General features: G+C 35.2%; 1 protein-coding gene across 6 annotated transcripts in view; it reads right to left on the bottom strand.

Annotated features, from left to right (window-relative positions):
• Positions 1-12,378, bottom strand: part of CNKSR2 (connector enhancer of kinase suppressor of Ras 2) — a 298,383-nt gene that overhangs the window by 29,306 nt on the left and 256,699 nt on the right. The gene's annotated exons all lie outside the window — the stretch shown is intronic.

The following is a 12,378-nucleotide window of genomic DNA, read 5'->3' as shown; positions in this document are numbered from 1 at the left end:
GACTTTAGAAATTGAGCAATGGATAGAATAAAAGCTTGGTTAAGCAAATAAATTAATACATCATAATTGTACTTAAGTTGGAAACCAATGGAACAAGTCACGATTGCAAACTCAAGGGCAACCTATTCCTTTTCTGATATGAATCCTTTTCCAGATTGCTCCCATTCTTTATCCTTAAGAATTATAACTTTATAGGCACAATACTCATCATTTTAACTCTGTGAAAGTCAACTGCAAATATAATAAAGTGTTCTTGAGTTTTTACTCATTGGTCAGATATATGATGTGTTAAAAACATTCGGTTTATGACTGCTTTTATGATTCACCTTTGGGATATTAACCAAGCCCTCTTTATTAGGCTTTTGATGACTGACTGTAAAACAAACTGCATTGTCTTTTTTCCTTCTTTTTTTTCTTTTTCTTTTTTAAACTTAAGACACAGAGTAAAATAGAAGAGCTTTGCATTTTGTAAAAATAGTGTAACTGGCTTAAAGCTCCTGGTTTGGTGTTAATCATCTCAGTATACTAAAAAGATATTTCTGAATATCAGTAATGCGTAGAACTTCCTCACACATTTCACACGTTGAAGACTGTGATATGATGTCACCAGCAGAAATATTACTGATGTTTAAATAGTGCGTCACTCATGCTATTTGCCTGTCTCATTATCACTGCTGGAGTGTATTTATTAAACTCTAAAAACCTGGGGTGCCGGGTGGCTCAGTTGGTTAAGCGACAGACTTCAGTTCAGGTCATGATCTAATGGCTCCTGAGTTCAAGCCCTGCATCGGGCTCTCTGCTGTCTGCACAAAGCCTGCCTTGGATCCTCTGTCTCCTTGTCTCTCTGCCCCTCCCCTGCTTGCATTCACTTTCTCTCTCTCTCTCAAAATAATTAAACCTTTGAAAAATAAAACTTTCTTTAAAAAAACTCTAAAAACCTGAAAGTGATTTATAAACTCACAGCTCAAATGAATAGGTGGAATTACTAAATTTTGGGTGGAATTATAGAAGAATAGTTATTCCATTCTCTTTTTCATTCTCCTCTTTATAGTTGATCAGAAATCAATTTTTGGACACCCATGTCTTTCTTCCTCCAACAGTATACAGTATTTTGTAAGCCATAAATCCCCCGAATAGTTTTAATCAGCATTTGTTTAGTCTTGGTTCCATGACAATGAGGTACAGGCTATAAACCTTGTTTAATACACGCATGCTCAATGAACTATAGGCATGCAGTTTTTGAAGGGCCAAATCTAGTTTGTTTGCTTATTTTTATTTTTATCATGAGCTATATTAATTATTCATTTGGGAGAGGTATATCACTGGCTTTTGTGAAAAGCTCAAGGAACATGGACAGTGGAACTCAACATTACTTTTCATTAAATCATATGTTATAAAATCTTACCATGTATTCCCTAGAAACTGTAATAAAAGACATCACCTTCAAGAAATAGCCTTATCCTTTATATATAGGCAGCAAATATCTAGCACTGGATACATTATAGCAAGTAACCTAATAAACAAAAATATTCAAATTTTACCCCATAGGCTTTTTAGAGCAGAAACTGATAGTATAGATTTTTACCACCATTATTATTTTATAAAAAGGGCTTAAGATGAAGAGGTGTGAATGCAACTTGTTTCTTTAATTTGAGGCTATAACTCATAATGGATGTGAGTTGGGTTATGTATAGAAATGGTAATTCTTAGGAAACAGTGAATGCAATTGACCAAGAACTATGGCTCACCAGGGATAGGACACTGATCTAAAATAATAAGTTAGTAGAAATCACCATTCTTCTTTCCTTATTCCTACTGACTTTTGTAGACAGCCAGGGTCTGTATGATTTTAACACTCTATCTTGACACATTCTGGTACTGATTGAGGGATGTAAGAAAAAAGGATTAAAAATCTTGCAAAATGTCATAATTAAGTCACCTGATTTTTATATCCACTTTCCCCTTTATTTGCAGAATAAAAACTGGTGGATCAGTATCTATGAAACCTTCCAAAGATGACAAAATAAAAAATGATATAATTTAAGCTCTAATATTTTTTTGCTTGTCACCAATATACTAAGTACAAGAGTACTGTATTAAAAATGAGATTAATAAATGTAAGTAATTGCTGCATGCATTAAAATTCTGATAATTTCATGAATCAAAAATATAAAGACACTAGTAAAATCTATTTGGGATCTAACACTGAACCACAGGGAAGAAGTAAGCATCACTCTAGATGTGAAGGGGACTAGAAAAAGCCCTATCAGTTTGGGTTTTCTTTTTGTTTTTCTAGTGGTGAAGAGAGAAAACACACATTCAAATATGAATCCTAGATGATAAGAAATACTATTTTAAAACTTCAGACAAATACTAGTTTTTGATGGTCAGTAGTTTAAAAAAATTAAATTCCAGTACTACAAATGTAAATTGTCCCTATAAGACAGGGAAAGGAGATGCAGCTGAAGTCAAGATAGTTACAAGGATATTTTTCTAAGCTTTAGCTGAAGGAGGATTTCTATAAAAGATGGAAGAAGAGGCTACTAGAAATGAACAAACAGAAAATAATCTGATTCCTTATAAAAAGAGTGTCAGGAAGGCAAATGTTCCGTTGAGGCTTATGAAAAACCTGAAGATAGAGCTTCTTAAAAAAAAAATAACATAAGAAAGTAGAAACATACAGCTTCAAAAATATTTTAGGTTTTTCCTGTATGGAATAAGTCTTCAAACTGGGAAATTTAAAAAGAAGTGTTTCTTGACATAAGGGATGACTAAGACCCACCTTGTGGTCTCTTTGAACGAGCAGAATGATTTTAGGAACTGAACAAACTTTCTGGAAATTATCTTAGGGTCACTGTCAGAATCCCTCAAGACTTATGGCTTGAAGAGAGGTCTCTTATCCAAACAAACAATACTCCGCATGGGTTCTAAGAGAACAAAATGATAAATCTGTTATAGACACATAGAAAAGTTCTAGAATAGAGTATTATTGGGAGGAGTTTCATTTTTTAATTTCAACAGAAGGACCAACATGGATTCAATAAAAATGAAGCATTTTAAGCTGGCCTTTTCTTTCTGGACGGTATCTCTAGTTTGGGAGATAAGAGGAAAGCCAAGAGCAGCATGCCTTGCATATGATGAAATTTTGTATGATATCTTTTTGAATAAAGTACTGTACTAGTTCCCATACACTTGGCAAGGGGACACTAAAAGGAAACAAGGTATACAGATGAAGGTAACCAGAATAGTGAGTTATCTAGAACTCATGTCAGAAAGTTAAGGTGATTATGTGCATTCATTTCAGAGATGAGACACACAAACTATGCTAGATAACAAAATTCCACTGTATAGTTTTGGACACGTACAATGTACACAGCACTAGAGTGAGAGTAAAAGCAAGGCCAGTATGTTGAAGAGAACCATAAAACTTTAGAGATGGAAGAAGCCATCAGGTTCAAGTGTCCAACTAGCTTGGGAAGCCCTGACTGGTAGCTGGTTACTCAGCCTCCTCTTAAGCAATGAGTAATGGGGAACCCACTAAACTGACTAGAAGAGATATTCCATTCATGGGCAAATGCAACCATTGGAAAATTTCCACCTCATATCAATCAAAAAGCCCCCCCCCCCACCCCCAGCCCGTAGCTTCCACCTATTATGTCCTCTGAAACTTCAAAGACTATCTTAGCCCTCTTCCACATATCAGCCATTCAAATACTTGTGTAGTTTTCTAAATTGCAATGTCAAGGTCCAAGAGTGGAAAACTTACAGGAAGTCAGCTTTTGTGTAGGTACAAGAGAGAATTTTTAACTAGAACTGTTCAACATGAATTGCCCTGCCTGGGGGCAGTAGGCTCTGAGTGCCTAAAATATGCAAGCAGAGTCTCAATAATAATTTTTCAAGTGTATAAAGAGTATTTCTCTATTAGGTGGGAAAATGAATATTTAAAACTCTAAGTTCTAGGGTGAGATGGCTAATTATTATGCATATTTACATACAGCATGGCACATATTATATGCCTATGCCAGTAAAAAAAAAAAACTCCATTAAATGAATTATTTACCTTAATATAAAGCATTTAAAATGGGTTCTACAGTATTAACCAGAGAGATACTGTTCGCTGTAGTATATACCAAAAATAAAAAAAAGAAAACAACAACAACAACAACCCAGAAAAGGTGTTACACATTTAAAGAAGCATTCAAAGTAAAGCCTAACTTTTCACTTAATTATTCAGCAAATATATTTAGTATTTGTATAGAATTATTTTTGGAATGGTAAACATCTTTCCTACTTCCAGTGCTGGGGCAAAAATCCTTCTAATTAGGTTAATAAAAGAGTCTTAGAACCCAGGATGCTAAATCAAGAGATGGCTCCCAGCAACTCCATGTGGTGTAAGAAGACAATAGAGTACAAAGTGAGGGGTGGGACTTACTGTCAGAGTTGGCAGAGGGTTGTATTAAAGCCCCACTGATTCCAAGTTGCTCTCCTCCCTGTTCTTTTTAGAAAAGGCATGAAAAAACCCCTGTGTGTTGGCATTGTTAAAAAACAAGGAAAAAACAGCAGAGATGCTCAAGGAAAAAGATATGAAGTTTAAGTTCAGGGATACCAAGTTGTGGGCTATTTTCTGTCACTGAGAATCCTGAAGTGAATGACTGCTTTAAAATACCCATTTTATAATGTTAGAATAGACTCTAAATTAGGCCAAGAACAACCACAACAATAATTTAAGGAAAAAAATATAGCTAAAGAAGCCATTAAACTCATGGGTGAGAAAGTTTGGAGGTCATTGAATAGATCTTAGGCATTAAGTCAATATATTCTATGAATGATTTACCAAACAAGAAAACAGCACAATAAAAATATCAGATTCAACATCACGGAAGATTAGGGATTATAAATATGGAATTAAGTGAAAAACTGTTTAAAAAGCTAAGGTTGATATTTCCCTAAAACAGACAATAGAAGTACAACATAATTTTCTGTATTAGGCACTCTGCTAATATTAGATTTTTCCGAAAATTAAACTCCATGTTAGTTGTGTTGTAAAATTAGCACTCTGCTATTTTAGATTTTTCCGAAAATTAAACTCCATGTTAGTTGTGTTGTAAAATTAGGAAGCATCTTATCAATTATCAAAGACATATTAATCTATGGTCAGTATAATACTATGCCAGTATAGTATTAGGGCCAGTATAGTATAATACTGACCATAGATTAATATTGCTTTGATGATAGTACAAATTGATCATTAGTAGCTGAGTAACCAGAATACATTTTCCCCCAACCATAATGTTCAAGGAATGAGCCAAAGCAGAAATAGCTCTAAAAGTGATCTGTTTTATCTATTCTAACCAGTTTTATCACTTTTGCATAAGTGATAAGTACCTTAAAATGAACACAGAATATGATGTGCCATCTCTCAAAGAATCATTTTTATAATATTATTAATTGGTTACTTGGGAAAATGACTGGTACAAGATAACAATGATGCTGCATACTTTAAATTCTTTGTTCTATTCCATGTTATCAGAAAGGAATATCTTTCTTATTTCTTTAAGAGAATTTATAAATTTTTGTTGTAAGTAGACTTATGGAAGAGCTATAGAAGAAAGACTCTTAACATAGTACCTGGTATATAGTAAATAAACAATAAAAAATGTCTGTCAAATATATGAATATGAATAAATGAATACATGCTGAGAACTAATTAGACTATACATTGATACAGCAAACCAAAAGTACAGTATAAAGGTTTAGTTTACATTTTAGTAAGCTACATATAGATATTGAAATGTTAGAGAATCCATGACTAAGAAAGTTAAAGGATTTGTAGCTCTGAACTTAATCCACGAGTTTAATAACTGTCATCCTTACTTTCAAGTATTCTGCAATTTCTCAGAAATTCTGTGAAATAACTCAGAAGGTTCATTTTATTGGCATACTTTGTGCTTGTAATAGAAACACATGCATATAAAATTGTCATATTACATTCCTGAGGTAAGAACCTTCTAGGAGTCCTCGAGTATGAGTTTTAAATATTAAAATACTTTTTTATGACAAGGTGTCACTTTTGCACTTAAAATACATAGTAATAAGCACTGTTTTCTTATGAATGACACAATAAGAGTATTCTTCCATTAAAGGAAAAGTTTTAGAATAAAATAGATTGAGCTATTAAAGCCCAACTAACATGTGCCTATGTCCTAACATAAGAAACACCAGAAGAATGCAGCTAATGAGAACACTGGAAAAAATAAGGAAGATAGTTTAGTAGAAGGGTTAACGTTTTATAACTTAAAGCCAAAAGCTACAGGTAAACTCTGACCATCAGACACAGTGGTTCTGAAGCCAATCTCTGAGTTCTACATTCTAGCTCTTAGAGGCTAGACTTGCTACGATTTTTAGCTAGCTGTCTCTGGCTTAGCTGTTTTCAGCACAGAGCTTTGGGATAAGATGACATTATTGGAAGACCTTCATAAAGAAGGGTGGGCAAAAGTCACATGGCACCAAGACATGAGGCAGGTAGGCAAGGGGCTTCTGATCAGTGAGTGTGCGGGTGTGTATAAGAGGGTGTAATTGTGCATGAACAGGCACTATCATTTCTTGCTTCTCACACTTCTCCTATTGTTTTTGAAAAGGTCAACAGGTAATTGCTGCATTTTCTAGGGTGATATATGCTGGGGTTGGGGCTGGGTTCTCAGGTGGTAAGTTATCTCACAAGACTGTTGCTTATATTATAAACTATGATCATATCAAAAAAATTTCTGAGGAAAAACTAACTGAAAACCAACTAAACCATACCTTACCTCCCTACTCACACTGAGTGACAGGAAAAAGATACATGAAGAAAACAAAGTCATATGAGAATTAATTTTTAAAACCTTAACTTTGAACAGAAATTCTGTAGAATAAGGAGAGAGGGTAGCTTTTTGCTTTCACCATTGTTTTATTTATTTAGCAATAAGAAAGTTATTAGTTTTCAATTAAAACAATAAAAGAAAAACATGGGGAAATTTAAAAACTTCCAAGCTATGTTTTATGGAACAATCCTGTTATGTATTAATCTACCATCTTCTAGTAGTTGGTGACCATATGAGGTAGATTTCATATGTAGAGAGGAAAAAGGGGAAGCATTGATGATCTTCAGCCTTCTCTGGCAAGGTAAAAGGAGACTGAACTTAGGACAGGTTCTCATGAAATAAAATAGAAAATTATTCCACTGAGAAACTGAAAATATGCTAATAATAACCTGAAGAAACGTGGTTTGCTTTTCTGATGTGTGAAAATATTACCAAGTAAAACAGTGGCTAAACCTAATCAAGTTTCTTGGTAAAACAAAGTGTAAATCATAACTTGTCCTAACTATACTGGTGAGGGCTCGTCATCCTTTTATGTGTACTTCAACTCTTATCTGGCCACATCTTCTACTGGTGTGACTCTGTAGCATCTAGAATTCATTCTTTTGCCATTTAAATCTGGCTTCATTGCTTATTAACATTCCTGAGTTTATTTTCCTGGTCAATGCAGGGCTATTGGTTATTCATTCAAGTACAAGTTGCAATTTCAACACATTTTACAAATGAATCAGGATGAAGCTAGGCGGCTTCATCTACCAAGGGGGCCAGCCTTCTTTCCACAGACAGCAGATTTTGGTAGGAAAAACAATTGCCTAGGGGTGCTAGAAGATCTGGTTTCCAACAATGAACTGGTTATCTCTCATGTCATTTTCTCATGGCTTTCGTCTTTGAAATGCAACTAAATCAGGAAGAGTATGGTTTCAGTAGGAGAGAAGGTGACTATAAATGAGCCACACTAAAAAGAGCAGTAATTACAGTTATTTGCATCCCAGCTTTGTGATGTCCAGCATGAAGACAGTATTCTGAACATGCAGTCTTGTCCTTCTCTATAAAATACCCAAATGAATTTTACAATGGTTTTATTCATGTCTTAAGTCACATGATGGATAGAACATTAACTTTAGCTTTAACCGTTATATACTAAAATGGAAAGGTATTGGTGACAAAAGGGGTTAGCTATTATTTATTCATTCACTTATTCATTCACTCATCCAATAGTGTCTAGCCTACCATGGCCATATATCATTTTAGGCACTGGGTGTACAAAACAGGAATAAAATCCCTGCTCTTCACAAACTTATATTCTGCTAGGCAGAGATGGAAAATAAATCAGTGAACAATATTTGGTATTGTACTCATAGTGATAAAGCTGTGAAGAATATAAAATGGGGTAACATAGCAGAGAAAGAATGGTGGTGGCTATGGTAGTGAAGCGGCATCTGGGTCAGACTGGGTTGTCAGGGGAGGACTCTGAGGGGAAAATATTTGAAATGAGACCTTATTGGCAAGGTGTATAAATACATATTTCAGTAAACATATAGAAGGCTGTTGCTATTTGGAATTCTCAAATGTCCAAAGTCAAAAATGAAAGGAGTAGTGAGTGAGTGATAAGAATGTAAAGTGATGGACATTTCTATTTTAGCTCCTAGGATACAGTTAATATATTATGTTGAAATGTACAAAATTGCTGCTATTTCATCATTTTGATCTATTAAAACAGCAATTCATATGATTCAACTCAATAGCTAGAACTGAACAAAGTTAGGGCATGTAGTCAGGTAAATGTTATTTATTGAGGTTTGCCAGGATTAATTCACTATTTAAGTATTATAATTGCTCTCACTGCCCAAATCCAAATATGCATAAAACCTACATAAATTATATAGTTATAAAAAATTTATTGGAAGACCTACAGTGTGTCAGATATGGAAACTAAGTGCTTTCTGGTATTACCTCATTTGACTCTTACCTAACTTCAAGTACTGCTATCACCTGATGTAACAATGAAGACATTGAGGACCAGAGGTGTTAAATAGCTTCATCAATCATACCGCTTGCCAATGGAATACTACTTGGCAATGAGAAAGAATGAAATCTGGCCATTTGTAGCAACGTGGATGGAACTGGAGAGTGTTATGCTAAGTCAAATAAGTCAGGCAGAGAAAGACAGATACCATGTGTTTTCACTCATATGTGGATCCTGAGAAACTCAACAGAAGACCAGGGGGGAGGGGAAGGGGAAAAAAAGTTACAGAGAGGGAAGGAGGCAAACCATAAGGGACTCTTAAATAGTGAGTACAAACTGAGGGTTGATGGGGGTTGGGGGGTGGGGAAAGTGAGTGATGGGCATTGAGGAAGGCACCTGTTGGGATGAGCACTGGGTGTTGAAAGGAAACCAATTTGACAAAAAATTTCATATTAAAAAAAAAGAAAAAAAAAAGAAAAGAAGCAAAAAAAAATCATGTCACTTGCAAGTGGTAGAGTCACAAAGCAAGGATTTAAACTGAGGAGGAATATCTCCAGAGAATATATTCTAAGTTCCGATCACTTAGTGTTTAGAGGAAAATATGCTTATTCATTTCAAATGTCAATAATTATTATATCTAACTTGCTATATTTTCAGGGCTACATAATATTTATTTTTTTATTTTTTTAATGTTTATTTTTTTTTCAACGTTTATTTTTATTTATTTATTTTTTTTGGGACAGAGAGAGACAGAGCATGAACGGGGGAGGGGCAGAGAGAGAGGGAGACACAGAATCGGAAACAGGCTCCAGGCTCTGAGCCATCAGCCCAGAGCCTGACGCGGGGCTCGAACTCACGGACCGTGAGATCGTGACCTGGCTGAAGTCGGATGCTTAACCGACTGCACCACCCAGGCGCCCCTTTAATGTTTATTTATTTTGAGAGAGAGAGAGAGAGAGCAAGCGAGCATGAGAGAGTGAACATGAGTGGAAGAGGGGCAGAGAGAGAGGAAGAGAAGAATCCCAGGGAGGTTCTTCACTGTCAGCACAGAGCCCGATGCAGGGGCTTGATCTCATGAACTGAGAGATCATGACCTGAGCTGAAATCAGGAGTCAGACACTTACAGGGCACCTGGGTGGTTCAGTCAGTTAAGCGTGTGACTTCGGTTTGGGTCATGATCTCACAGTTTGTGAGTTTGAGCCCAGCGTCGGGCTCTGTGCTGACAGCTCAGAGCCTGGAGCCTGTTTCGGATTCTGTGTTTCCCTCTCTCTCTGCCTCTCACCTGCTCATGCTCTCTTTCTCTCAAAAATAAATAAACATTAAAAAATTTAAAAAAAGAGATGCTTAACCTACTGAGTCACCCAGGCACCGCAAGAGTTACATAGTATTTATCCCCTTTTATAGATCTAACATTTCGTTAGTGCCAAGACTTAAATGATGTGATGTGATATGGGGTATATGTTTGCATATATATATATTAAAAGAGTGCCACACTGCTTGAACAAATATATTTGAGGATATAACATACATAATAGTGGACAGGCTCATGTGGATAGTAACGATAAGCAGTTTGGTACAGTTTTTTCTTTATGATCTTAAATCAAGGTTAGTCTCAACTATTCATAATCATTTCACTTGCTACTTGGGCATATGATGAAACCTTGGACAATGAAATATGGAGCTAAGTCTGCTGGAAGGATCTAGGAAAGGCTTTCCTTGTTCTTACAGAAAAAGGACTACAGATAGGGTTCTTTAGATATTGGTCTTTGGCTCTCTGGATGCTGTCTTATAAGAAGAGATGCTTAGAGCTACTGGCATTACAGAAAAGTTAAGTGACAGTCTTACACTGTAGAGCCACAAAATTCACTCTGGAACAACCCCACCTCTGAACATCCTGTAAGTTAAGGTAATAATTTTTCCTCATCATCTAAGCCAAAACTGAGGGCGGTATGATTACAAATCCAACCTATAATCAGTATCAGCATTATAGCTAGACCCTACTTTCTATCTAGTCTTTAGGGTTTTATGTCTCTGTAACAGTATTTCTTCAAAATCAGAAAATATGGTATTAAGAGAACATTTGTTTACTACTTTCTAGAATTTTTTGTGTTCTCTATATATACTTGTTACATAACCAGCCAAGAATAATGCCCTTAAACTTCACAAAAGTGACAAAGTTAAGGTTCTCTGCTATTTTTTCTGACTTTAATGCATATTTTTTATTCACATTGCTTATATATCTTTTCCATCTGTTCTTTTAGGCCTGAACTATAATTTAGGATAATATTGATGATTATGCCCTTCTAAATTCTTTGTGCATAATTCTTGACAATCAATAAAATAGTAAAAAGTGCTGTAACACTTTTCTTTATTTTCAACTTGCTCCTTTTTATCCTTTAACACAACTTCATATTCTAGGAATATTTTCACCTTGCCCACAAACTTTGTACCTGAATGTTCTTAAAAAAATAAAATTCATAGCTTTTAGAAACTCTTCAGGAAATTACTCTAGGACCCTTAAAATGATTGAAGAGGATTAATCTATATTCTTCTACACTATATTGGCAGTCATTATCTATCCTCTCTGCCTAGATAATTTAAGATATTAGGCCACTGAGCTGCATACTTTGCACAACTCTTAACTTACCAATGCTATGCAAAGGAGGTTAGATTAAAAAAAAATAACTTTAAAAACCATTTCTCAGCAAATCTCATTTTGAGAGCATCAGTAAGTATCTTGGCCAGATAACCTGATGGGCAATGTAGCTACAAGGTTTTATCCACCCTCCACCTCCACCCCCACAAACCCCATCCCCCACAGCTGTAGGTTTTGCTATACATTCCTAAGACCAAGCTAATACATGTGTAAATTAAGGGAGAATACTGGTAAGTTATCTCTAAGACAATGAAAAAGAGCACATTATAACTTCATTGAGTACATGGAGGCACCAAGAATGTATAGCTAGTAAAGAGTATTCTTACAACTGCCAAGAGGGAAATCAGCAGGATTAAAGGATAAAGCTTTTGAAAACCTCATCTAAACTGCCTAGTATGGCAAAGAAAAGAGATCTATCCCAAGTAGACTTCAAGCTGTATTAACCAAAACAGTATTTTAGTGTTACAGCAGTTGATTTCAGAATGAAGTATATCTTTATATTTTGTCCCACACTTTAATGATTTATACTCCTTGGAAGTTGCACAGGCTGACATAATTTATAATTTAATATAACTGAGGTATTATAAGGCCCACATCTCAGTAAGCTTCGAAACTGCTAATTGGGATAATAGGAAATTACTTGTCTTCTCCCAAATGCCAGTGAAGTAGGTCAGGATAATTAATATGTAAGCTGGCTTTTAAGTCAAAGGAAAACAAGACAGGTCTCATGTGTGTACTTTTAATGCCATCCATTTTACACCAAAATGAGTTCTGCCTGTGAAAAATCATAGTATGATTCAGTTAAATACATGAATTTCAAAATAAGAGAAAAAGTAGTCCAACCATGAGAAGACACAGATTGAAGACTGCTCTAAAGAAGGCTACATTTATACCTCATA

The sequence above is a fragment of the Leopardus geoffroyi genome, chromosome X, assembly GCF_018350155.1.
Source record: "Leopardus geoffroyi isolate Oge1 chromosome X, O.geoffroyi_Oge1_pat1.0, whole genome shotgun sequence".
In the NCBI taxonomy this organism is placed as follows: domain Eukaryota; kingdom Metazoa; phylum Chordata; class Mammalia; order Carnivora; family Felidae; genus Leopardus; species Leopardus geoffroyi.
Note: the sequence above shows the minus strand (reverse complement) of the source record. Positions and strands in the feature narration are given on the sequence as shown.